This window comes from Gopherus flavomarginatus, chromosome 6 (genome assembly GCF_025201925.1).
Source record: "Gopherus flavomarginatus isolate rGopFla2 chromosome 6, rGopFla2.mat.asm, whole genome shotgun sequence".
Lineage (NCBI taxonomy): Eukaryota > Metazoa > Chordata > Testudines > Testudinidae > Gopherus > Gopherus flavomarginatus.
In genome coordinates this window covers 30628328-30656175 of record NC_066622.1, presented here as the reverse complement: position 1 = coordinate 30656175, position 27848 = coordinate 30628328, and the positions used below count along the sequence as shown (strand labels likewise).

The following is a 27848-nucleotide window of genomic DNA, read 5'->3' as shown; positions in this document are numbered from 1 at the left end:
TGCCAGTGGCATTTAAATAGAACTTCTAATGAACAGAGCTGTTGAGTGCACACAGGTCACCAGTCCAGGGGGGAACCATCTAACCATCTGCAGCGAGGGTAACAGCCCTGGAATCTAGGGGATCCTGTCTCTTTAATAAAGGGCACTTGCTTTGATTAGCTTATCCAGCTGTGCTCTGATCTCTCCAATGTTCATCGGCATTTATTATTATTTGTATTCCCATAGCACCTAGGAGCTCTGGTCATAGACCAGGACCCCACTGTGCTAGGTGCAGTACAACCACAGGGCAACGACGGTCCCTGCCCCAAAGAGCTTCCAATCTAAGTATAAGCCAAGAGACAACAGATGGAGACAAACAGACAGACGGGAGTCTAAGAAATCAGCATGGTAGGCAGTGATCTCAAGCGAAAGGTCCATCTAGCCCAGTGTCCTGTCTTCTGACACTGGCCAATGCCAGGTGTCCCAGAGGGAATGAACAGAACAGGGAATCATCAAGCGATCCTCAAGCAGGAGGGGCAGCATTGGAAAATACACCAAGGGGTTTGTTTCCAAATGTAACAAGTGGGCAGCGGAGGCTGGCACCATGGCTGATGGCATGCGGGCATCGATATCTTGATGGTGAATGAAAGATGATGGGTAGGTCAGGAATGGCTGTGAAGGGCCTTGAAAAGGAAGACAAGTAGCTTATGTTTGTAACTAGAGAGAAGGGGAAGCACGCGAGGAGGGGTGACTCACTGGACCATCCCTCTCATGAAACAGCTACCCGGTAAAGTGAGCATCTTCCACAGCGGGATGGGATCTTTAATGGCCTTTGCGGTGTTCAGTTCTAAGATGGCAATATTGCTTTTTGAGCTGGGGGTAAAACCACAGCTAAACACGGCGTTCCAGGTGAGGGTGTTCAGAACGTCTCCCTCTTATTGCCATGTGGCTCAATAGTCACATTGTTGTGTAATGTGCTTCTGGATCCTGTTAATTTATTGGCCTCAGCATCCAAGCTCAGGGACTTCCACAGGCTAAAATTATAAGTGTGGTTTTTTTGGTCTGTTTTTAAATGTTACCTCTTCCAATTTAATTGGTTTTCCCTGAGTTCTGGCACATTGAAATACAATCTTCCACAGGACAGGAAGGATGGTCCAATTAGTGCTCTAGCCTGGGACTTGGGAGGCCTGGGTTCAGTTCCATGCTCTGCCAAAGACCTTCCTGTGTGACTCGGGGAAAGTCATTAGTCTCTCTGTGCTCCGTTTCTCCATTTGGCAGCAGGGCCGCCCAGAGGATTCAAGTGGCCTGGGGAAAAGCAGGGGAGTGGACATAAGAAAAAGGCGTCACTCGTTGTGGCGCCTGTACTGACCGGGCGGCGCTCCAAGTCTTCAGTGGCGACGATGACGGGTCCTTCACTCGCTCCGTGTCTTTGGCAGCACTGAAGGACCCGCTGCCAAAGACCCGGAGCAAGTGAAGGACCCGCTGCCGAAGTGCCGTCAAAGACCCAGACTGCTGCCGGGTGAGTAAAAAGATGCCTCTAGCCAGGGAAGAGATTCTCGGCCAGGGCTCGCGGGTCCCTGTGGGAAGAGATTCTCGGCCAGGGCTTGCGGGTCCCTGTGGGGCCTGGGGCAAATTGCCCCACTTGCGCCCCCCTTCTGGGCGGCCCTGTTTGGCAGACAGAAATGCCATCAAGCTGATTGTAGGGGGTGTGTGCACAGCCTCTGACAAGGTGCGGGAAATGGGGCACCCTGGTATGGAGGGAGGAGGAATGAAGGGCACTCAGAGCCCTTGGTGGAGGGGAGGAGATTGGGTATGGGAGGGAATGGGGCAAGATAGAGAACCCCTGGTGGGGGACAGGGGGGCTATTGGAGGGGGGGGAGTTGTGAGGAGTCCCTGACCTAGGGAAGAAAGGGAGGATGTCACCCAGGGAGCTGAAGGTGGGAATGGAGGGATGCAAGGAGCCCTGGTGGATGCAGTGGACTTGCCCAACACCAGCTATGAAGTGTACAACCTTCCGTTAGTGTTCCCTTAGCCTCAGAACACATCTGTGAGGCTAAGGGAACACCCATGGAAGGTTGCACACTTCATAGCTGCTGGTGTTGGCTAACGCCATTAAAAGATCATGAGGTACTCAGTGAGGACCGTCTAAGTTCATTAGATAGATACGCTATTCATTATTTTATATACCTCTCTCATATCCTGCTTTCATACATCAAACCCTAATCTCTTGCAATATCTCCTCATATTCATATTTCCTCCTTCTAATGATGGTCATTACCCTGCTCTAGACCTTCTTCCATTTCTGCTAGATTTGGTTTTTGAAAATCACTTGCCCATTTTTGCTGCTATTTGGCCTGAATTGTCCATGCGTGGAGCTGGCAGCTGGAATTTAATAGGAGCCCTGTATGATTAGTTTAACTCTAATCAGCAAAGGTCCAGACTAGATGTTTCTTTTCCCCTGCTTAAAAGGAGCATTCAGAGCAGCCTGGCTTTCCACTGGAGCAAATCTACTTAATAAGCCAGTTTCTATTCAATGAGCCTTGATGACTTAATAGGGACTCTTTCTACAGCTGTCTTAGCTTTGGTGCAGTTTGAATAGATCTGCCTCTTTTTAACAGGCTTTCTTTCCCAATTGGCCCTGCCAGTGTGTCAGTAACGGTTTGGTGGGGACAAGGGGATATAATCTGGCAGCCTAGTTAGTGGCTAGTGGAGGAGTCGCAGTTCCTGAGGTAACTGCACCTCTGTCCTCCTTGAAGGCACCACACTTAGGCCTCTAGCTGTCACCTTTCTTAGGGTGTGATTCTCTCCCTCCGAACCGGGCACTTTGGCTGCAGACTACTGCAATACACTGTGGTCTGAGCGCCTGCAGTCCTGTTCTCCCACGGGCAGTGACAGGGCTGACCAGCCAACCTTCCCAAAGCAAAGCACTGTTTATTCAGAACCAAAGTCTTCTGGAGAAAACAGAACTTGAAAACAATAAACAGTTTATATGCAGGCCTAGCTTAGTAGGTGCCACCCATCTTCCACATGGGAACCCTGGCAGTTCCAGAGTCCCTCAGGTCCCTGGCAGGGTCTGTCCCTCTGGGTCACAGAAGGTCTTTTGCAAATCTTGGTAGTGCACGGTTGTGTATTTATCATCTCTCTCCACATTGTACGTCCATGCTGTGATAGAAGACCCACAGCATGGTCGTGGCTGGCCCAGGTCAGCTGACTTGGGCTCAGTCTGCAGGGCTGTAAAATTGCAGCATAGACGTTCGGGCTCAGGCTGTGGTCTGAGGGCCTGAACTCCAGCCTGAGTGTCTACACTGCAATTTTATAGCCTTGAAGCCCAAGACCGAGTTAGCTGACCTGCACTGTGACACTCAGGCTGCGTGGTTTCTACTGCTGTGCTGTTTCTTTGCAAGTTAAGCCCTGCCAGCATTCCAAACTCCACTCAGAAACTGAACCTGGCTGGCTTTTCTTGGTGCTGCAATCTCCCTTTTTAAACCTTCTCTGATCTGGAGAGCTGAACCATTTTGGAGCACAAAGCAGTTTGGTTCAACTACACTGGCCCAGCTGAATGGCGGAAGAGTGTCCCAGTGGTTAGTGTACTAGCCCACAGTTGGGAGACCTGGGTTGAAGTCCCCACTTTGCTAGAGGCTTCCTATGCCTCCTTTGGCAAATCACTTAGATCTAGCCCCTCAGATGGATTTAGGTGCCTAAAGAGCTTTGAGAATCTGGGCTTTAACCTCTCTGTGCCTCAGATCCTTGTCTGTAAAATGTGGATAATCGTACCTTCCAGTGGTGGGAGGGAGGGTAAATGCAGTGAAGATTGCCAGGTACTCAGCTGCTCTTGTAGAGGGCTGTGTAAGTACCGAAGAGTGAATCGGCTTAAGTTTTGCCATATTTCTGTGCTATCCTGAAATGCGGTGACTTCTGGGTACCTATCCCACAATGCTCAGCTACCCAGAACGATTTAGTATTATGTATTTGTATTGGGGTAGCGCCTACGAACCCCAATCATGGCTCAAGGCCCCACTGTGTGCACACACACAACACAGGGACAGTCCTGACCCCAGAGAGCTTACGGTCCAAGTACGAGGGCTACACAGGGAAGTTATTTTGGAATGGGGTAGGGTGTGAATTTAAAGGTCTATAGCTGTTCCAATCAATTTCCCCATCTAGAAAAGCCCCAAGACTCAGTACTGCCAACTCCAAAGATTAAACAAATCATGAGTCTGGCACCAAAAAAATCACGATTGCCTTAAAAACCATGAGGTTTAAAAAAAAATGTATTTGTCTCTGGTTTGAGAATGGGCACAGCAGGCAGTTACAGTTAGCACTTTCTGAAGTGTCTCAACTCAGGCCCTAAATTACTAGTTGTTATGGATCCGCAGGCTCACTGCTAGGACCCCAGCTTTAGAACAGCCTCTGGGGGGAGCTCTTCAGTGAAGCAGACCCCCTAGGGATCTCACTCTTCCTTCAGCACTCCTGCTTCCCACTGACAGCTCTGGTCAGGGAGTCCCACTGAGGCAGACCCTGGAGCAGGGCCACCCAGAGGATTCAGGGGGTCTGGGGCAAAGCAATTTCAGGGGCCCCTTCCATAAAAAAAGTTGCAATACTACAGAATATTATATTCTTGTGGGGGTCCCTGGGGGTCTGGGCCAAATTGCCCCACTTGCCTCCCCCTCTGAGCGGCCCTGCCCTGGAGGGAGACTTGTACAATCTCAAGGAGCAATGCACCTCCGCCGGCATCTGCGGTGATCTAGGGTGACCAGACAGCAAATGTGAAAAATCGGGACGAGGTGGGGAGTAATCGGTTCCTATATAAGAAAAAAGTCCCAAATATCGGGACTGTGTCTATACAGTTGGGGCATCTGGTCACCCTACATTTACACAGCATTGCCACAACAGAAGGGTTTATTACTTCACTTGGAACACAGCACAGAAGATCCTTGGTCAGCCTAGAGAGAAGGAACTTACAGCACAGTTCATCTGGTTTAGCCCAGAGCCCTAGCTAAGCAATGTATCCTCCTCTTGACTCCCGTTCTGTCCCCATTTGTCCAGGTTGCCCCTTCCTCAGTCCTTTATTGTCCAGCTGGTCAAACCAAGCTGGCTTCCTGCGGAGGGTGGAACATCCATGGACATATTAGTTGCTAGGTAGAAAATATGCTGGGGGGTCGGCTTTGCTGTTGTCTTCATGAGATGGGGCCTCAAACTCAAGACAGCCACACCTGTGCGGTACCCTACCCGAGAGTAAACAGCCTGTTTCCACCCCCTCTGGTGCACCCTCTATGGGTTTTCCCAGGGGTATGCAAATAGTGCAGCATATAGGGGACACTGAGGTGCACACAGCATTCATACAAAACATTACAGAAAATTCTTATTCCCTCACGCTAGTAGCACATTTCCCAAAGCTGACAAAATGATTTGTGCTCCACTTTTATAGCGAGAGACTTAGGAAGCTCAATCTATTTATTTTATCCAAGAGAAGGCTAGGAGGTGACTTGCCCATTGTCTAGAAGCACTTGTGTAGGGAGAAGGCTTGTGACAATAGAGGGCTCTTTAGTCTGTAAGGCGGGGGGGAAAGCAGAACAAGATTGAATGGTTAGAAGCTGAAGCTGGACAAATGCACATGAGACATTAGCCACGTGTTTTTAACTGGGAGAGATGTTAACCATTGGAACAACTGACCTAGGGATGGGGTGTCCCTTGGGGTCTGTAAATCAAGACTACATATCTTTCCATGAGATTATTATTAAGATTGGGGTAGCACCTGGAAGCCTCAGTCCTGGAGCAGGGAACCCTAGTGTACACTATACAAACACAGAACAAACAGACAGTCCTTTTTCCAAGGAACTCACTGTAACTCTTAACAGAAGTTAGGAGCTTGATGCAGTTACTGGATGAGATTCTCTGATGTATGCTATGTAGGAAGTCAGAGTAGATGATTTGGGATTCGGGATGAGTCCTTCTGGCCTTAAAAAATCTGTGAAAATGTTGGTCTTGGATTTCATGATCACAGGCAGAAGTTAGGACTTGAAGAAACGCTAAGCATGGCTGTGAAAGAAACAGTTCTTTGACCATCGTATTGTCATTTTTCTGACTGTGCACTTCAAAAATGTAGTCTGTATGTATTTTCCCGCCCCCCAAAGTGCATCTCCTTCCACAAAGGACAACAATGCTTTTGCAAGCATGGAGAGAGGAACTACTTACAAAATGTTTTGAATTCTTTGGATTTCACACAAGTTCCTGGCAGCTCAAGACAATCTTGTTTCCTTCCCTCGACCCCCTTTGTTTCACATGATTCAAGTGGTCAGATTATCAATCTCAAGAACTCCAAAGCAAACATTCCAGTTTACATTTTTCTCTAACCTCCCCCAAGGTGAATTGTGAGAACGCTCAGACTGAATGCTTTGCAGGCGGTTCACTAGGCAAAGAGGTATGTTCTTACTTGTTAACTAACAAGGTTTGTAGTTTTCATGTGTGTTAGCAGGTCAAGGTAACTAGGGAGTTACTAGGACTAGTATGGATGCATGCCACATATTTCTCCCAGGCTGCCCATGTTTGTTCTTAACCTTGAGCATAAGAGATGCAGGTGCAAATGCAGGAGAACACCATCAGTTTGAGTTTTAGTGTCTGTGCTAGAACACAACCAGCTAACTTCACTAAAGCCTTATCTTCTGTAGGAAAAAAAGATTCATAGATTTGTAAGGCCAGAAGCCACTCTGCCCTCCATTTATATCACTGCCTGGAAACTGTCACCTATTTACCCTTATATTGAGTGCAATAATGTGTTTGACTAATGCATCTTCCAGAAAGGCAGCCAGTCTGGATTCGCAGACATCAAGAGATGCGAGACATACTTTTTCATTGGATTTTTTTTCAGGTCTTGCGGATTTTTTGTGTGTGGATCTGGCTTAGGGCGGAATCTACCACTTCCCTTGGGAGTGTGTTCCTGTGGTTGATAGCCCTTGTTATTTAAAAAAAAAATATTTCTGCCTAATTTTGTGTGTGTCTGGCTTTAGCTTCTAGCCAACGGTTCTTGCTCTGCCTTTCTTCACTAGACTGAAAAGTCTTTTATTTTCTTCCTGCAACGGTTCTTATGTACTGGGATCAAGTCATCTCTTGATCTTTTTTTTATTAAGCTGAACAGATTGAACTTCTTAAGTCACTGGGCTCAAAACAGGGGTAGCTGGGTGAAATTTAAGGGTCTGTAATATACTGGAGGTCAGGCTAGATGATATAATGGTCCCCTCTGGCCTTAAACTCTCTGATGTCTCTCACTGTAAGGCATTTTTTCCAGCCCTTGGATCATTTTTATGGCTCTTCTCTGCACCCTCTCCCATTTTTCTCTAACCTCCCACAAGGGCACCAGAACTGGATGCAGTAGTCCAGTATCAGTCTCCCCAGTGCTGTATATAGAGGTGAAATCACCTCCCTGCTTGTGTGGAGGCAAACATGAGGCAAAACCCTAGGCTCCCCACCAACGTTTACCTTGTTCAGCTAACGTGTGGAAGCTACAAACTGCCTTCTCTTCACGAGGATTTCACCACATCTTTTGCTAATGTGGTCAGAGCATTTCTTTTTTCTTAGCGTGGATGCATCTGTGAAGCTTAAAACCTCATGCCAGATCTACACTAGAAACTTTTGCTGGTATAGTTATGTCCTAGATTAATAGATTCTAAGGCCAGAGGGCCCACTGTGATCCACTAGTCTGACTGCTTCTAAAGCACAGGCCATAGGCCAGCCCTGAATTAATTCCTGGTTGAGCTAGAGCAGGTATTTTAGAATAAAAGACATTGAAAAGTTCAGTTTTGATTGAAAAATTGCCCGTGATGTCTTCTAGGGAGAGTGAGAGTATTGTGTGACTTCTCTGACCTTTCTGTACCAGCAAAATTCCTGGTGTATATGCAGGGATACTGGCATAAAAGTCCTTTTGCTGGCATAGCTTATTTCACTTGGGGATGGTATAACCTCTACTGGCAAAACCACTTTGTTTTGCAAATAGAAGCTGGATCTGTTTAGGATTTGCTGGGAGAGTTGTACTGGCAAAGGTGGCCTAGGGTAGACAAGGCCTGAATAGACAAGACAGATAGAAGGAGCACATAGGTGCAGAAAGGTGAATCGACTTGGGCCTTGGCTATGCTAGACATGGTTGGCCGGTATTGCTATCCCTGTAGAGCTCCAATTCAAACAGAAATGAATTCAGGGAAGCCCTATGTCCTGTGTTGTGCAGAAGGTCAGATGAGATGATCATAGTGGTCCCTTATGAGCTGGGCATGTAGACCCAGCTGTTACTAACAGAAAAGGATTGTCTTGCTGGTATCACTGTGCCTATGCTAGGGCTTATACCAACAGTTATGTCAGTAAGAGAAAACTAAATTATCGGTTTTAGGTATAGACCAGGTCTCAGCTGGTCGCACAGTAGCAGAGCTGAGAGGAGAATACAGGCTTCTTTGGCTTCCAAGCTAATGCCCTTTCCACTGGACCACGATGCCTAACAGGGGATCTGACTCCAGAACAGATCTATTGCACTTGAATTGTGTTGCCATTGGGAGGTAGGGCCGGGGGAGTGCATAGGACTGGAAGGGACCTCCTGGGTCACTGAGTCCTGTTCCTAGTGTGATACGCTCTCCCCAGCTGTTCCAGGTTTATCACTGAGTGGCTGGCTGTGAACGTTGCCGAGGGGGCTCTCTAGTTTTCAAGAAGGGGTTACTCCGTAGCCGCCTTTACAGTTACAATACTATTCAGCAGCTCTGCTGAGGTGCTGTGAAGTGTTTCAGAATTGCAAGGGCGAAATGCAAGGGAGATTAAAAGAGAAAGGAATTAACATGTCTCCCATGATAAGGGCAGGACTGTGTGTGTGCGTTGAAGATAGTGGAAAGAGTCAAAGCACTGGGAGGGCAGTTAGGGCCAATGGAGGTGTTGCCAAGAAATCAGACTGAGCAACATGGAAGGAAGACTCATCAGCAAGCTCCTTAGAGCGGAGAGAATGTGGGTTGATAGGGTTTGTTGACTTTGACTCTAAGAGTATGTCTACACTAACAGAGTTACATCGCTGGCATTACATCGCCACTTGGAGAGCGCTGAAGGGGAACTGCTGTTGTGTGTTCACACTTGCGGCACCTACATCAATATTTGGAGCGGTGCATTCTGGGCAGCTATCCCACAGAGCATCTCTTTCTCTTCTGCCACTGAGAGTTGTGGGAAGGCAGAGGGGGTCCTGTCCCAATGCTCTGTGATGCCTTGCTTCGCATCCCAGCAATCCCTGTGCTTCTGTCTTCATTTGGCACCATCTTTCAACTATTTGTGTACTGCGTGCCCAGTATCTTCGGGCTGCAGGAATGGATCCTGCACTGTTGACCAATATGCTGTTCACTCTCGCTAACACGTCACGAGTGGCAGTGGAGCTATTCCTTAAACTACAGAGACAAGAGGAGTTTGACATTGATCTCGCCACGCGTTGTAGCTATGACACGAGATTGCTTGTGGTATTCACAGAGGGGCTGAGCACAGTGGAACGCTGCTTTTGGGAAACAAGCACTGAGTGGTGGGATCACATTGTCATGCATGTCTGGGATGACGAGCAGTGGCAGCAGAACTTTCGGATGAGGAAAGTCACCTTCATGGGATTGCGTGATGAGCTCACCCCAGCCCTGCGGTGCAAGGACACGAGAATGAGAGCTGCCCTGCCGTTGGAGAAGCGTGTGGTGATTGCACCGTGGAAGCTGGCTACTCGACTGCTACCGATCGGTCACTAACCAGTTCGGTGTGGGAAAGTTGACTGTTGGATTCATATTGATGGAAGTGTGCAGGGCCATTAATCGCATCCTGCTCTGAAAGACCGTGACTCTGGGCAACGTGCATGACATTGTGGGACCCAGGAGGAGGCAGGGTCCCAGGATGGTTAAAGATTTGTGTATGTCCAACTATCATATGCAACCTTGTCCTTTGGAGTACAGAGCAGCAGGTACTGTACTTTCAGCAGGGCTAACCTGCAGAGGGATGAGTGTTGAGTGCAGTGGGTACTGGGAGTCCGCAGGGCTGGACTATGATGGGGGAGGAGTGGAATGCAGCGGTGACAGACTGGAGCCAGGAGGTTGATAAGACTGTGTTGGTGCTGTCTGAGGAGCACGTGGGAAAGAGTTTTTTGACAGTAGCCGCAGGGGAGGGTGGGCGCGGAGCTGCTCAGTTTCCAGTGCTAGCAGCGCCTGAAGCGTGTCCGCTTGGTGCTCCATAACATTTAAGAGCCGCTCCGTGGCTTCATTCTGGTGAGCCGTGTTCTCCTTTCGGTCCCTCTTCTCGCTGTCCCACCCCTCCTTCAATTCTTGTTTTTCGGCGGCGGAGTGCATCATGACACCATGCAGAAAGTCCTCTTTAGTTCTTCATGGCCACTTTCTAATTCTGCGCAGCCGTTCAGCTGATGATAACAAAGAGGAAGGCTGGGCTCCCGAGATCATATCTGTGAAGCCAAAATGCAAATTGTACGGAAGCAGAATTGTTTGCAACACACAGACCACTGATTCGGTGATTTAAAACAGAGCCACTATTCACACACCTGTCACTAACTGGCTGAACCCAGGCAAGAGCCACAAGACCCCCCCAAATGGTGAGTAACCAGAGGGGCAGGTGAGATCAGTGTTCCAGGACTGTACTGTACCCTGGGCACGTGGCTCGTGGGAAGAGCCAGCACTGTAGGGGAGGGCCTTATAATCATTCCTGTCCCCACATGGTGCAGGAAAGTTACCCTTCACGGGGCAAGAAACAAAGCAGCTCTGCCAAAGATCCTGCAGCAGCGGATTGCTCAGTATCTCCATGAGAGTTTCCTGGAGATCTGTGATGCGGATTCCCGTGAAGTGAGGGAGTTAGTCAACACCCTGTTCCATCACTCAGACTAGGCATGTGGTGGTATGCACATCTCCTGTTTGCGTTTCACCAAGCTCCAACTGCTGACTGGCTAGCCTCCTCCGGGGTAGAGAAGAGCTCCTGGCTGCATGAATCTCTGACTTCAGAAGTCGTCCTCTGCCTCTGGGCGCCCCCCGCTCCACCTCCAAGATTTCCTCCTAGCTCAGTCCACTCTTGACTGGCACACGAGCCACCGATGTATCCACAGTGGCCTTTGCAGTGGAGGTGGGGTCACCACTGAGTATCGCGTCCAGATCTTTGTAGAACTGGCAGCTTGTGGGTGCAGCACTGGAGCAGCGGTTTGCTTCCTGCGCCTTGTGGTAGGCGTTCCGCAGCTCCTTCACTTTGGCCCTGCACTGCATTGTGTCCCTATCATGGCCTGTATCGTGAAATTTGTCCATAGGTATCATAATTCCTACAGCTTGAGCGCAGCTGAGACTGGACAGCCTCCTCTCCCCAAATGCCGACGTCCAGCATCTCGGCATTGCTCCAAGCCGGGGATCGCCTGGTGTGTGGAGCAGGCATGATCACCCGGAAAGATGCACTGAGACCACTGCATGCCTCGCTGAGCAAACAGGAAGGGAACTTTCAAAATTCCCAAGGAATTTAAGGGGTGGGGCTTGCAGTAGGTCACCTGAGGGCAGGGCAGTAGAGATCAAACCGATGACCAGAGAGGTGAGAACAGGCATTGTGGGACACCTCCCGGAGAGCAGTCGCAGCACTGTAATCGACCAGGGCATCTGCACTGGCACTGTAGCCCCAGCACAGAAAGCTGTACGCCTCTCATCGGGGTGCTTTTTTTACAGCGCTGCAGCTGCGCAGTTTCTGTGCACCAAGTGGCTTGGCAACGCGTACACCTCAGGAGTTACACCACAAAAAGCTGCTTTACTGCGCAGAACCTTGCCAGAGTAGACAAGGCCCTGAGTAACCAGCACTGCAGGGCCTTGTGTGTATGTGTTTATCTATTCAGGACTGCAGAGCAAATGTGCTTAGTCTGAGGATAAACGCACCACTGCTTTGATCAGAGAGTAACACAGGCAGGCAGAATTTGCCTCTACAGCTGGAATTTAGCAAATGATTCTCATACACAAGCCAGAAAGAAATTCAGCTCCCTTTGGCCTCGCATTGCTGAGCCAGTATGCTAAACAGGAGCTCCGTTTGTCACTAAGGCATGTCCAGACTATGACTTCAAGGTGTGATTAAATTAAATTAAAATCTGCTGACACATTGGAAAATAGGGCTTGTTTTCTTTCAATCCTGCAGAAAAATTCTGCTTTTCAGTGCAGTATCGAAACCCAAAATGTTTTGGTTCAGACTGGTGCTGTGATGTCTCATGATTCAGCGAGAGGGGTGTTGGAGGGGTCTTATGCTCCTGTTGTCTTTTGTGGACTGTTGCTCCCTGCCCAGACTACATCTCCCATGATGCATCACTTTCTCCCTCTTTTTGAGGAGGAGATGTCTTTTATGAGTCCCTGGTCATGGTGCATCATGGAAGATGTAGTTCAATCAGATTATGCCTGGGCTCATAGATCGGTGCTGCGCAGTACCTCACCGAGATTAGAACTCCATTTGGCAGCACCTGGCATGGACCCTATCCCCTGACTGAGATGGGGGGCCCCCATCCTGCGAGACACTGCACAGACCCTGTTGTTGAGATCAGGGCCCCTGTTGTGCTGGCTGCTACAACAGGATGAGATGGATCTCTTGTCTGATCCAGTCTGGCAGTCCCAGTATTACTCCCATGATCGTTAGCCTAGTGGGCAGTAGTGGTGGATGCTTGCTGCTTTCGCATAGACTCAAGGTGCCTACTAAAGTGTCTCTTGAATTATTGCATCTGTCTCTTGTTGCATCTGACTGCCAGCTTATCTGATGCGGTTGATGCCAATCCGGTGCCTAGCTGTCAAAGCGTCTCAGCCCGAGCTCCGTGAATGAGACAGCTCTGAGAAAAGGCCCCAGCTGATGCTCAGTTAAATCCTGTTCTTCCTGTCAAGATTCCTTAACTTTTCAACTTCAACCTTTCCCCCTCCCTCCATGAACACCGCCTTTTGTAACAGATGCCCTGTCTTGTTCAATACTGAAATAGTGTATATCAGATCCTTGTTCGTCATTCCCATGTGACAGCGTGCTGCACAATTGTATTGTGGTGGTGGCCTAGAGGCTACAACTGAGTCTGGGGGCCCTGTTATTCTGGGCGCTTCACAGGACTCCTAACGTGGATGCAGTTATAAAAGTGCTTATCCTGGTAACGCTATTCCCATGTAGGAACGAGAACCTGCTATACTGGTGCAAGGCACCTTTATACTGGCAGAACTGCTGACCATTTGTCTGGCTATGTCCACCTGTTTCGGTGCAGGGCTTGTCTATGCAGAATGATGTGCTGGAAAAAGGGAGAGTGTCAATTTTAAAATGCTAGAACTAATACTGGGCCCTTCAATCTAGTAGAAAAGGTCTAGCTGAAAGCTGCAGCTCAACAATTCAGACTGGAAATAAGGCAAAAAAATTTTTTTTTACCAGTGAGAGTTATTAACCATTAAAACAATTTACCAAGGGCTGGGGCAGGTTCTTCATCACCTGCAATTTTTAAATCCAGACTGGATGTTTTTTTCTAAAAGGTCCATGCTAGTTCAACAAGTCAGTAATTCAGGGCAGTCCTGTGGGGCCTGTGTTATACAGGAGGTCAGACTAGATGATCATAGTGGTCCTGTCTAGCTTTATAATTTGAGTCTATTCTGGAGTAACTCCTGGGGTGGGGGATGGGAGGCGCTTTTATTCTGAAGTCAGTTTCTAAAGTGGATCACCCTAGTTCCGGAATAAGAGCGTCCACATGGGGAGCTATTGTGGAATATTCCGGAATCCCTAATACCTGTCATTTTTGCTGTGTACACAAGCCTCTGAGTGGAAGCTGTTTGGGGGCAGAGACCATCTTTTTGTTCTGTGATTGTACAGCACCTAATGGAAAGCTCCATAACTAGGGCTCCTGGGCATTACCATAATCCACATATAAATCAACAACAAAAAAAAAAATCAGACCCGATAATTGAAATGGTTATACTGGTACAAAACCTGTGCCTAGACCAGGCCTAAGCAGGCAAAGGGTGGGAGGGGAAACGGCTCTCACTGGAACAATTCTCCCGATCTGTGTGTGCCGAAGTGATTTGCCCAATGTCATACATGGAGCCTGTGGTGGAGTAGGTCTCCCAGGCTGCAGGCCTTGCCCACCTTGACCACTGGACCATTCTTCCTCTCTAGATGGGCCAACCACTTGGTGTGATGACTTGAGCTGATGTCTGCCTGTTCCCCTTGAGCTCAGAGGGGATCGGATTGCTCCCTAGAAATGCATCCGGGTGCAAATCCCAGGGGCAGAGAAGAGTTGTTGAAGCTCAAGGACAATATCGGCACAAGAACAAATGAGAATAAACTGGCCAGGAACCAGTTTTAGCTAGAAATGAGAAGGAGGTTTCTACCCACGAGAGGAGGGAGATTCTGAAGGAGCAGGGAAGCAAACATTGATAAATTTCTGACCAGGAGCCTATGACATGGCTGCCTGCGACAGCAGGGACTGGACTCACTGAGGCGGGAGGGTTTTTTTCCAGCCCTGTGTTCTGAATCCCTGGGTTTTCTATTCCCTCAGCAATTGCAACTCTGCATCAATTGCTATTCTCAGCACAACTCTCCCTGGCTCGATTTATTGTGGTTTTACTTCCCTTAATTTTCCTCTTTTGTCTTTGCAGGATAAAGCCTTTCCCCTTCTGGGAACCCAGCTCGGATCGGAGGCCGCGCCGTGTTTCTCACCCACGATCCCCATGCACTAGAAGTGAGGTGCAGGCTCCCTGAACGTAGGTCTCTTTGGCTTTTCCTGCTAAAACTCTCTTCACACAGGCGTGTTTGTTTGACTTCTAAGCCTGCTCAGCTTTGCTCCTCTGTTACATTCCCTCTCTGCTGCCTAGGAAGAGTGATCATGTCTTTGAATAATCTGGTTTGGTTTTTATGTTGCTTAAAAAGAGAGTTCCCTTGACAGGCAAATTACCAAACCAAATGAGACCATGTGACCTACTGGATAGAGCACTGGTCTCAAACTCAGGACTCCGGGGTTCTATGAGTGTATGCGTTGTAGGGCAGGAGCTATGTCTCACTATGGGTCTGTGTGGTACCTGGCACAAGACCAAACTCCTTCTCCTTAGGATAGCACCTAGAAGTCTCAACGAAGACTGGGGCCCTGTCATGCTGGGTATTGCAAGAGACAGTCCCAGTTCCCCCCAAAATCACATTCTAAATAGGCAAAGCTTAGGAGGAGAAACTGAGGCACAAGGCGGAGATGTGTCTTACCAAAGGTCCCATAGTAGATCAGTGGCAGAGTTGGAGCTGGATCCCACAGGTCCCTGCCTCCTAGGGTGACCAGACAGCAAATGTGAAAAATCAGGACAGGAGGTGGGGGGGGGGAGGTAATAGGAGCGTATATTAAAAAAAAAAAAATAAATCCCAGAACTGGGACTGTCTCTATAAAATCGGGACATCTGGTCACCCTACTTCCTCCTAGTCTGGTGCCTTAACCACTAGACCGTACTGCTTCAAGTTTGCAGACTGTATAGAGGCAGTGTAGCCTAGTATAGAGGATAGAGCAATGGACTGGGAATCAGGTTCTTTTCGGTTTCCGCCACTAGTCTACTGGATGACCTTTGGTAAGTCACTTTCCTGCTCAGTGACTCAGTTTCCTCATCTGTAAAATGAGAATCTTCAAAATAAGATTCCAGGATTATCACTCTGTGTGCTACTGTGAAGTCTAGAATGTCTTGAGTTAGCATGAAGCGATGGAAGTAGATACAAGCTTGGCTGAGAGCTCTCTTTATTCAGAATAGCACCAGGGTCAATCATCTCTGGGGTTCGTGGTCTGTTACCAGCCAGTGTTTAAGTTCTCAGCCAATTTTGGCTTTTTTTTATCGACATGACTTCTTGAATTACACCCGGGAGACAGCCCGGGCGTTCATCTACCAGGAATGATACTGACCTTCTTTTTAAAGTGCTTTGAGATCTACTGAAGAGAAGCGCTAGATACAAGCTAGATGGTATTATTAGATAGCATTTTCAAAAACATTAATTAACGTGAATTAACTCCAGTGCCACAATCTCTAGGCGTTCATAACAAATCTTGAGTTGTCCTGTTCGTCATGGCCAGGACTGGGAACAATCCTTTGTCACGTGGCTGCATTATGCTTTAGGATGACGTTCGTTGAAGCCTGGAAATAAGCTGTTTGAAATGTCCAGTTGTGCTATTTAATAGAGGGGGACAGAATTTTTGAGGTGAAACTTGTTTTCAGCATAAAATGCAGGTTTGTTGTTGCTTGAAATGTTTCATGAATTTGTGCCGAACCAAATTGTTTCAGCTGGAAAATATATTAAAAAAAATTTTTTTTTTATTTTTTTAATTCAAAATGACTGTTTCAATTTTTTCTTCAGTTTTTTTTAAGAAGTGTTTAAAAAAAAAACACCTCAAACTCAATGAAACATTTTACTTTAAACTTTTTTCTTCTTTTTCCGTTCTCCAAAAAAGTTTCCAAAAAAATTTAATTTCTGACCAACCCAAAACCAATTTTACGTTTTTTTTTCTGGTTTAACCCCTGAATTAAAAACTCATTTATTTGTACAGCTCTGGGTGATGCATGTTAACCGCTAGTAAATCATGACACTCTTTGGCACAACTGCACATTCAAGTCTAGAGAGAGCCCGGTGATAGAGAGGCTGTGTGTGAATCTAAGCACAAAAACAGATGCCAAGGGCGGGGTTAGTGGTTTGGTGCCAACAGTGACAGATGGATGCTTGCCATTCATTCCTGTAATAAACGGCACCAGGAATGAGTCAGTTCACATTTTCCACAAGGCTTGAGTTAATGTTTGGTGTCACTTCCGTTCTGTGTAAAGTCGATTTATGGAGCATGGTTAGTGGTGGTGTCATTTCCTTACACGCACGTGCGGCCTAAAATCAGAGCTCAAAACTCCTCCTTGGTGGCTGTGTGATCTAGTGGCTAGGGTCCAGAACTGGGAGTATGGACACTTTTTGTTTCTACTGCTGGCAGTGTGTCTGCCGCTGACCTTGGGCAACCCCTCTTGGGGCCTCAGTTTCCCCTTTCTCTTTTATTTAGACTGTAAGATCTTTGGAGTAAGTAAGGCCTGTCTCATTATGTGTCCATGTAGCATCCAGCATGATGAGGAGGGACTCCCCCTGCTCTTGGTCAGAGGGATGGGTCTGTGTGGCACCTGGCATGGTGCGGGGGTGGGACTACCCGATCTCAGTTGAAGAGTAGGGGTATCTGTGTAGTGCTCAGCACCAGGGGCTACCCACTGCCCCTCATTGCCTCTATTGTAGTGAGTACATTTGGAAATCTCCCTAAATTAGCTGGTTTAACGAACATGCAATTTATGGACTCTGGGGGCTACTCATCTCTAAACTGATATTTCCTGCAGCTATATGATTCATGCCTGTTTTCACTCCCAGCTAGTGTCTCTCCCCATGAACTGCCAGAGATACAAAGGCTGGAAGAATATACTGGGCTATGAGTGGATTGTCTTGAATAAGATAAGAATATTGCAGCTGTGTAAACCAGTGTATCTGCATAGTAATGTCTGTTAATCACACTTAATCTCTCTCTCACTCATATACGCACAGACACAGGCACACAAAGACACATGCACACACAGACACACTGCCTTCCAACCCTCAGAACAAAAGGCGTTTCAGTTGCAGCAATTGGAAATGAAGTGGCATTTAAAAGGATAAATCATAACATACAGCTGAATGCTTCAGAGGTTTGGGCTTGAACTCTGTAAGTCACTGCCAGACCCCGTCCCATCACTTCCCTAGCAGCTGATGGCACACTGCAGTGTCTCTCAGAATCAGACTCTGCGTTAGTCAGTTTGAAGCAAGCTTGCCTATAGAGTGACAGCCAGGGAGGAGGGCTTGGGGAGGAGGTAGGAGGAGTCTGGAGTCAGTGGGGAAAAATACACAACCTTGAAGAATCAAAGAGGTAATGTCAATTATTATTGCATTAGGGTAGTGTTTGGAGGCCTGGACCAATGAACTGGGGGGCCCTGTTATGCCGGTTCTCCACAGTCTCTGATTGAGACATAGTTGGTTGCGATAGCAAGGGCCTGGATTTCATGACCCAGGAAGTCCCTTCCATGCCAATGTTCTTGTGAGATGGGAGCCCCTCTGTCAGACTAGGCACTGGCACAGCACTCAACAGATTGGGGAGCCTCCATCATGCCAGGCGCTGCATGGACCCTGGCCAAGCTAGGCCCCCATTGTGCTGGGTGCTGTCCAGAGACACCATGAGAGAAAGTCCCTGCCCCAAAGGGCTCAGAAGAGAGGGCAGATGCATACGGACCCACAGAGGAGCATAAGGAATAGTGAGACAATTCCACCACCTTCCTTAGCAAGCTGCTCTAGTGGTTAATTGGCCTCAGAGTCACTGATCCCTGGAAATCCTCCGGACTTTTAAGCTTTCGTGGAAATTTGGTTTGTTCCAGGCAATGCAAGCAGATGTTGAATCAAAAGGAAATGTGCTTGTGGTCTTTTTCAGCCCAGTTAGCTTTCATCAGCTTTTAGATTTCCAGCAGCACAGCCATGCGAAGGAACAAAGGTGAGATGAGGGGCTGGCCTATCTTATACAATTAGGTTGACATAAGGCAGCTTATGTCAACCTAATTAAGTCAGTGTCTACACTGCAGCCTTCCTCCCACCGATGTAAGCGCCCTAGGACACCGACATGATAACTCCACCTCCACAAGGGCTTGTGATGGTGTAGTTAGGGCGACACTGTCTGTGTAGCGTTTGTGTAGACGCTATGTCCCTTACATTGGCTATCTTGTCAATTTCATGGCAGAGGCTATGAAATTGACAAGAAAGCTGGCTGCTAGAACCCAGCTCCCCTGGATAGCTGGGTGGCTTCCCCCTGCTCCCGACTGGGAGCCTGAGCAACCTGCTCCCTGCCAGGAGCCAGGCAGCTGTGTCAATTTCACAGCTGGGTGAGCTGTGAAATTGCCACAGTTGCCTGGCTACCCTCATGGAGCGGGTGGGAGGGGGGAGAATTCAGGGCAGCTGGACTCTGCTCCCTGCGCGTGAAAAGCCCTGGGCAGCTTCCCTGTGCTCCCAGTGGAGGTTATGCAGGGACGAGGTGGGGGGCCCCTCCATGTGCGGGTATGGGCTGTTCCAGCAGAAGTCTGTAGTGTATACCTGGCCTACGACTACCAGTGCCTTGCCTCCACTCTGTTTTACAGCAGGAAAGTGACCATGTGTTAGTCATCCCACAGTGAAACAACTTGGGTTTGGTTTTGTTTATTTAATGCAGTGAAGACAAAGTCTAAGGCCTTTAAGGGCATGTCTACACTACAAACCTGAGTTGACATATATGAGGTTAACTTACACTGCAGTGGTTCATGTCCACACAACCCTCCTTCTGTCGTGGGTGCAGGTCCTCACTGGGAGCACTTCCACTGACCTAAGAGGGGCAGTGTGGGGAGCTGAGGGCCTGGTCTCTCACCTCTGCTGGCAGCTCCCTGCCAGGAGCCTGGCTGCTCCACAGGCTCCTGGGATCCTGGCAGGCTCCCCCAAACCCTCCCCTGCCACTCCCCATTCCCCACCAGGAGCAGTGGAAAGCTGCTGGTGTCTTCTTCCCTTCCCCTCCTGGCTGCACTGCCTGGGACATTGGGGATGGCATGGTGCCAGAGGAACAAGCAGTCATGGTCTCCCATTCACATATCACCCATGCTCAACCCTGCTTAGCTGCAGCCCGGGTCAGAATCACAGCACGTGGATGGCCTGGGGACAGTAATTTCATTTACTCTTCAAATTAATTCAGGAGATTAATTTGAAGACTGACTGGGGACGTATTAACTGTAATTGGTTAAGTGCTTCCCAGCAAAGAGGAGCTGCTTGGGGCCTGGGGGCGGAATTGAAAGTCGCAAGGAAGGCAAGCCTTGTCCCATGCTAACACACTCTCTAACTCACACTCCTTGGTCAAAGGTCTCCGCCTACCTTGCATTATGGGGCAGGGGCTTTACACTCCATTCTCAGAGCAGTGACTTTTGCTGTCAGAGGTGGGAGTCCTGACTCTCAGCCCCCAAACTCTAACCACTAGACCCCACTCTATTTCTAGAGGCAAGCATAGAACCCAGGAGTCCTGGACCCTCAAGTCCCCCGCTTTAACCACTGGAACCCACCAACCTCCCCCCCACCTCAACTTTTAAATAGAACCTGGGAGTCTCATTATTTGTATTACTACGGTGCCTACACGCCCTAGTCACAGACCAGGCCCCCACACTGCTAGGGTCTGTTCAAACACAAAACAAAAAGATGATCCTTGCCCCAAGGGGCTTTTAGTCTAATTATTGGAAGTCCTGGACTCCTAGTCACTCCTGTTTGGACCACTCATCTCAGAACTGGGAATAGAACCCAGGAGTCCTGACGCCTAGCCCCCGCTCTAACCACTTGACCTCATTTCCCTTCCAGATCTTGGAACAAACGTGGTATTTAGTGTTTAGAGGAACTAGGCCCCAGTCTTGGTCAGTGCCTTAGGTGCTGCTATCCTGCTAGTAATAGACAGATATCCTTGATCTGGGATCTGTGAGGCTTCCACCTGAACTGATGGGGAGCTGCTGCTAAACTCCTGGAGAGAGAGAGCAGGATTTTCAGACATGACTAGTGATTTTGGAGTATCTCAATCTTAGGCTTTGCTCATCCTCAGCCTCCTTAAAAGGGCCTGTTTTTCCAAGAGCAAGTGCTCAGTGCTTTGTGAAAAATGGGGAAATCCCCAAAGAGAAGCAGCAGAAAGCTCTGTCCTGGGGCCCTGCGACAAAGAGCAGATCAGAGGCAGCTGGGTAGGCAGCTTGCTATAGCAGCATGAATTGGACTGCGTGTATTTCTGGGAGCAGCAGGGCTCCGTTTATGTCATTCATACAGCAGAGCTCTTTATTCTCCTTAAATTCAGTGGCGTTCTGGCTGCGCCTTATATCTGACACTTCAAATGTTCTCCTACTTTCATCTGGCTTTCAAATGATGCGAGAATTCTTGTGCTCCAGCTCAGTCCTTTAATACTGCAGCCATGCACAGTCCTTTAATACTGCAGCCTGGGAGATTTAGAAGAATGAGATCTTCGTTGCAAAGTACTGATTTGGGCTTTATCCTGTATTTGTGCTCTTATTTTTTTAGCTGCGAGAAGTATTTGAACCAGTTAAATGGTCCCGTGCCCCACACATGAACACTTCATCTAAGCGTGGCTGTACACACAGATCCTATGCCTCATGAACAGCATTGGTCCAACCTCCATTGTGCAGGTGCTGTGACTCCAGTATAAAGGTGCCTTCTGCTGACGTAGCTTGTTCTTATAAACTGTCAGCCTTTCAGGGCAGGGCCTGTCTCTGCAATGCCCAGAGGGATGATATCAGTGAGGGTGTGAAGGGTACCCAGAGTGACTGTGGGCCTCAGAGGGATAGCTCAGTGGTTTGAGCATTGGCCTGCTAAACCCAGGGTTGTGAGTTCAATCCTTGAGTGGGGGATTTGGGGCAAAAATCTGTCTGGGGATTGGTCCTGCTTTGAGCAGGGGGTTGGACTAGATGACCTCCTGAGATCCCTGCCAACCCTGATATTCTGTGATCTCAGGCAGAGACTTTAGGTACTGTGGTTATTATTTGTATGTCAGGCCAATGAGTTGTGCTTTTGATCTATATTCCTGTTTGTGTCATTGGATGTGATGGGTTGAACCCCCGGGGGTGTCACCTGGTGTGCTGGGACACCACTGAGTCAGACTATTCTGCCAGCCTGAGTCCCCTTTTAGCTGTCCTTGCTGGGCTAGGCTCCCCAGTCTTTTCCAGCCAAGCACACTGACAGGGCCACACCCAGCTGCACAGACAGACCAAGATCCACTCTGGAAAGGCTCAGCTTAAGGGACTTGCCACAGCATCCATATGTCCACCCTGCCCCCCTTGGAGTACAAATCCAAAATGATATGAAATTCGCCTCTTCCCTCAGTGTGGAGGAAGGTGTGCACAACTTCTTGTCCCCCACCCGCCAGTTAGAAATCACATAAACTGGGTTATATTGTAAACCAGAAATAAATTTATTAACTATAACAGGTGTATTTTAAGTAGTTAAGGAGGTAGCAGACAGAACAAGGCAGATTACTAAGAAAATAAAACAGAGCTCGCAAACTAAGCTTAATACACTAAAGAAACTGGTTACATGCAAGTTCTTCCCCTAAATGTGGTTCTAATAATCTTCTTCACAAGCCAGATGCCCTTCCAGCCTGGGTCCAGTTTTCCCCTTCAAGTTCAGTCTAAGCTGTTTCCAGCAGTCATCTTGGGTGGAGTAGCAGGGGAGATCTGCTGACCTGGATTACCTCACTCCCCACCCTTAAATAGGATTCACATAAGGCAGGAGTCCTTTGTTTCCAAGTTTCTCTCACTCACACACAGACACACACACACACCCCTACCTGCCTTCTCCTGGAAAAGTACAGAATTCAAGATGGGCCCCAGTACCAGGTGAGATGGTCACATGCCTCTGTAGGGCCCCCATAACCATTCTTCACAGGCTGTTCACAGGAAGACTGAGCTCTTTTGCAGTCCATTGTCCTTGTCGATGGGCCATCAGCACCGCTGGCTTTTCCACTGTTGTACCTGAAGTGTTAGCAGTGAGAGTCGTGAAATACAGATCCATAGTCAGTATTCCTAATTTCAGGTACAGAAATGATACATGCATACAAATAGGATAATCGCATTCAGTAAATCATAACCTTTCCAATGATATCTTACATGAGCCATCTTGCATAAAGTATATCTCAGTTATTTCATATTCATATCATAAGCATATTTTCATAAAGAATATGGAATGACACATCACAGGACATAGGCCCATTTTACAGGTAGGGGAAACTGAGGCATGGAGCGAAGTGACATGACCATGGTCACAAAGGGAGTCTGTGTTTATCCAGGGTTTACCATGATTTATAAACACATAAGTGGACTGGAAGTTAGCAGCCTGGGTTTGAAGCCTCTGTTTTGACTACATTCCCAGAGGGGGCCAAAAGTCCTGACTTCTGGTTGTCCCTCTGCTCTAACGATTTGCCCACACATTTCCTCTAGTACTACTACTACGGTGGCACATAAAATCCCCAACTAAGAGCAGGGCCTTGTCCCACTGGACATTGCCTAGACACACCATGAGAGACAGTCCCTGCCCCAACAAGATTATGATCTAACTAGACATGGTGGAGAAACCAAGGCACAGCGAGGCGAAAGGGCCTACCCAGACTCTGACAGAAGGTCAGTGACAGAATCCGGAACAGAAGCCAGGTCTCATGTCTTGGGACTAAATCCCAGGACTTCATGCAGGACTGTTCTGCGTTTGAGCTTAATTTGCAGAGCTAGCAGTTGAGGCTGATCTCTTTTTATTCACAGACTGAGCAAATTGGCTGCAGTCAGAGACAATAAATATACAGCACACAATGGCTGCTTTAGTGTCCCTTCGCAGCGTAAAACTGCTCAGTAAACAGGCTTTTTAAAGAAACAAAGAAAATGAGGTTGAAAAGAAAACAGTAGATACTGCTTTGCCCAGGCCACTCACCTAATTTTCTTCCTTCTGTAGCACTTCCAACGTGCCCAGTGGGAGTTTACAACAAGCTTCTTATTACAATAACAACTGTGTATCTCATAAACTTCCTTTGTCTTGCTTGAATTCCCTTGGGCACTTTGGGAATGTGTAACTGGAATACAAGCTATACGGCCATTGCTTCAGCTGCTGCTGACATGCAGCTGTTTCTGGGGTGGAACGTAGCAGCTTGTTTGACCGTGCACTTACTGTGCACAGCCAGTGGTCACTGAGCAGCTGAGCTGACCTTTCACTGAAATGAATGGGCCAGTTCACACCTCTCCAAGCAGGCTCATCTCTGCATAACAATGAGGGTAACTAACCAGTGGCCCAATTTACTAAGAGCTGTGGTGGATTCACCATCCCTGGCAATTTTAAAATCAAGACTGGATATGTTTCTAAAAGATCTGCTCTTTTTCAACCCGCTATGAATTCAAGGAATTCCTACGGCCTGTCTTTATATAAGAGGTCAGACCAGATGATCACAGTGGACCCTTCTGGCTTTATAATCGCTGACTGTTGCGCCTGGTTCATAGATTCACAGATTTAAGGTCAGAAGGGACAATTATGATAATCTAGTCTGACCTCCTGCACAATGCAGGCCACAGAATCTCATGCACCCACCCACTCCTGTAACAAACCTCTAACCTATGTCTGAGCTATTGAAGTCCTCAGATCGTGGTTTAAAGAGCTCAAAGTGCAGAGAATCCTCCAGGAAGTGACCCGTGCCCCACGCTGCAGAGGAAGGCGAAAAACCTCCAGGGTCTCTGCCAATCTTCCCTGGACGAAAATTCCTTCCCGACTCCAAATATGGCGATCAGCTAAACCCTGAGCATGTGGGCAAGACTCACCAGTCAGCACCCAGGAAAGAATTCTTTGTAGTAACTCAGATCTCGCCCCATCTAACATCCCATCACAGACCACTGGGCATATTTACCTGCTAATAATCAAAAATCAATTAATTGCCAAAGTTAAGCTATTCACTGTCAAAAGCACCGGTGTGGACAGCGCTATGGTGCTGGGAGACGCGCTACTACTGACATAGCTACTGTCGCTCTTTAGGAGTGGTTTAATTATGCCGGTGGGAGAGCGGCTACACAGGAGACCTTACAGTGGCGCAGCTGCAGCGGTACAGCGGTGCTGCTGTGAGGTCCATAGTGTAGACACAGCCTCAGACTGTGGTAATTCATGGTTACGTAAGTGAGGAGAAACTCCCTCCTTCCTCAGTTTTCCAAGACTTTGGTTTTCTTTTCAGTTTCAATGTCTTTCCATTAACTTTAAAGGGCCACCATTGTGTCTTCCTGGCTGGACAAGGGATGGATATTTGAAGTTGGTTTTGTGTAAACAACTGCCCTTCCCCTGTCTGATTATATCACCCTGGTTCCCACAGGTGAATGGGGTAATTCACACCTCTGGTAGTGATTCTGCAGGCTCACCTCTGCATCAGTCTCTAGGCAAAGCAATATTAACTAGGGATGTAAAGATCATTTACACAGTTAACTGTTTAAACGCTATAATTTTATTGTTTAGCTGGTTAACTGAGGTCGCTCCAGCTGGCGCAGGGTGGCCAGGGCTGGGGTCCCTCTGGCCGGCGTGCAGGGGGTTAATTGTTAAGGTTGGTTAACAGTAACCCTAATGCTTACTAGTTGACTGGTTAACTGTTTTACATTTTACATCCCTAATAGTAACACCTCCCCCACAATTGTGGACTCCAGAGAGTGGTATGAAGGTGGCTTGCTTCCCTTCCCATACTGACGTGAGCTATACCATTATAAGCACTTTCATATTGGTAAACTGAGTCCACACACTGGAGCTGGAGGATTGTACTGGTTTAACTGTACCGGGACAGAGGTCCAGCTTTTGTGTGTGGGCAAGTCACTTGGGCTTAGTCTATGCTACAAAGCTCTGTTGGCGTAGTTATGTCAGCTAGGAGTGAGGCTGGCAAACCTCTGGGGCAGACACAACTATACCGACAGAAGAGGGCCTCTGTTGGCATAGATAACGTCCCGGGAGGTGGTGTTACTGTGCCAGCGGAAGGCTTTGCTGGCATAGCGATCCTGGAGTAACTATGCTGGTTGTGCTGAAGTGAGGTTTTATTCATCGTGTTACGTTGCATGTGAGTCTTACTGTCCTATACTAATATTGTGTGTACCTTCGTTTCCCTGTGTATTGCACCAGTATTTCAGTGGTGGGAAATAGGAGTGTGATTTTTTTGCTGAGACCTTCGGGGCAGGTGAGGCTATCCAGCGGTCTGCACATATGTTATGGTGGTGCCCTTTGTAACCTGAGACCCAGGAGGGGATGTGACCAGGTGACACCTTTTGACCAGGAAGCAGGACAAAGAGGAGGAGGAGGCGCAAGGGGTGTGTCGCAGGTCCGATCGCTGGAAGCTGGCAGTCTGCTTGGGGGACTGAAAGAGGGGGAGTCCAGACTGTCTGGCCCAGGACTCCCCAAGATGGACTTGGCTGAAAGTCACTGATTTCTGTGATAGCCAAGCTCTGTGCTACGCTGTGTTCCTGTCAACTAATAAACCTTCCTGTTCTACATGCTGGCTGAGAATCACTGCTGAGTTGGGGTGCAGGGCCCTCTGGCTTCCCCAGGAGCCCCTAGGGTGACCAGATGGGATGAAGAAAATATTGGGACACATGGGGGGAGGGGAAGGAGTCCTGCCAGCAGAGCAAGAGAAAAAAACAAAACAGTTTGCCCCCCCCCGGTCTGGTCACCCTAGGAGCCCTGCCTGGGCAGACTCGCTGCAGGAAGCACACTGGGAGGAAGGGGATGCTGAATGCTCCGAGGTCAGACCCAGGAAGGTCGAAGCTGTGTAAGCTTCTTGCCCTGGTGACAATGTGCTCAGAGAGAGGAGGGTCCCTCAGAGTCCTGACTGGCTTCGTATGGAGTAGTTCCAGAGCATTGGCCTGGTGACTCCATGACACTGGTAAAGCATTTGTGGTGTAGACAAGCCCATAGTCTTTCTGTGCCTTGGTTTTGCCGTGTGTAAAAATGGGATAACACCTCCCTGCCTCACAAGCGGAGACGGGGTGAGGGGGAGCATATGGAAAATGACAATGGGCTTAGCTGAGGGACCCTTATATAAGTATCTAAGATAGAAACACGTTTAGTATTAGGATTTTAGCTAGCAAAAAAATGTAGTGCCTGCTCATAGCCCCTCCCCTGCTCGGGTTCAACTGCAGAGGACAGCTTGGTGAAAGTGTCTGGCCAGCAGGGAATCTCAGCAACAGCAAACTGCGAAAGATCAGGTTCAAGCCACCCGCTGTGTTTGACCCACTCAGCAAAGGTCAAAGGTTACCCCCCTTTCATTTGCTTCAGGGCCCAGGAGTAGATTAGTGACTCCTCACCCAGTTTACAGGACAGAAAAGCTCTGCCCATTTAATACAGCCATCCAGCAGTGCAACTTGTGCTCTCACTAGGGTAACTGCGTCCTTTCTCATGCCCGTCTAAGCTCAGCAGAGCCATGCTTAGCTTGATCCAATGCTCCTAATGTATGCCTGTACCTTGAGCCAGTGAAGAAGAGACTAGAAAACTGGCAAGGGGGATGGTGGGCTTGTGGGAAATTCTCCTTTTTTTGGGTGAAAATTCGAAGACTGAAAATCTCTATTGAAATACTGCCACAGTGCCTCATGGGAGCTGTAGTTCACATTTCTCATGTTCCAGTTCTCCTCTATAGGCTGAGCACTCTGGTCAGACTACATCTCCCATGATGTACCATGGTTCCCCCTCTTGGAGAGGGGAGGCAGTACATCATGAGAGTCCATGGCCATGGGGCATCATGGGGGTGGTGGTGGTAGTCTGGCCAGGGAGCCTGGCCCCTAGAGGAGAATGAGAGCATGAGGAACCTAAGTTACAACTGCTATGAGTTTAAAGGGACAGTCTGCTCTTGAAAATGATATGAAGGGATGCATTGGTGTCAGCTGTGCTGGTCTGAGCACTGAAGTCTCTCTGCACCATTCAGCTGTGGCATGGTGAGCTGGAGTCTATTCTAGTTCCTGCATCAGAATAGTTCACCAACTTCTTATTACAGGGCCAGACAGGGACTCCTGTACAACCCCGCTGAAAGTGACGAGGGAGGGGGGCTGCCAGTTCTCTGCGGGTGATGGTTACACAGAAGAAAGAAAGAAAACTCATTGCAACAATGCCTCTGGTTGAGTGAACCTGGGACCACTGGATCTTAAAGCATGAGTTGAATTTTAAAGTATAGATTCAAAACCTGTGGGTTGTGCCCTCTAAAAGGAGAGAGTCCTGACTGGATGGGCCCCTGGCATGCAAAAAAAGACTTGCAGTCTGGAAACAGTTAAGAGCCGCATAGTCAAAGAACCAGGTCCATTAGC

At 48.3% G+C, this 27848-nt stretch overlaps 1 protein-coding gene across 5 annotated transcripts in view; it reads left to right on the top strand.

The window, feature by feature from the left end:
• The window catches only part of PC (pyruvate carboxylase), a 242256-nt gene that overhangs the window by 23142 nt on the left and 191266 nt on the right, over window positions 1–27848 (top strand). For 3 of the 5 annotated variants that reach the window (XM_050960406.1, XM_050960409.1, XM_050960408.1), the window contains exon 2: window positions 14598–14702. The gene's annotated coding sequence lies outside the window, so the exon portion shown is untranslated. Of the gene's footprint in view, window positions 1–6343; window positions 6401–14597; window positions 14703–27848 lie in introns of all 5 variants that reach the window. The other 2 variants (XM_050960405.1, XM_050960407.1) reach the window with 1 other exon arrangement.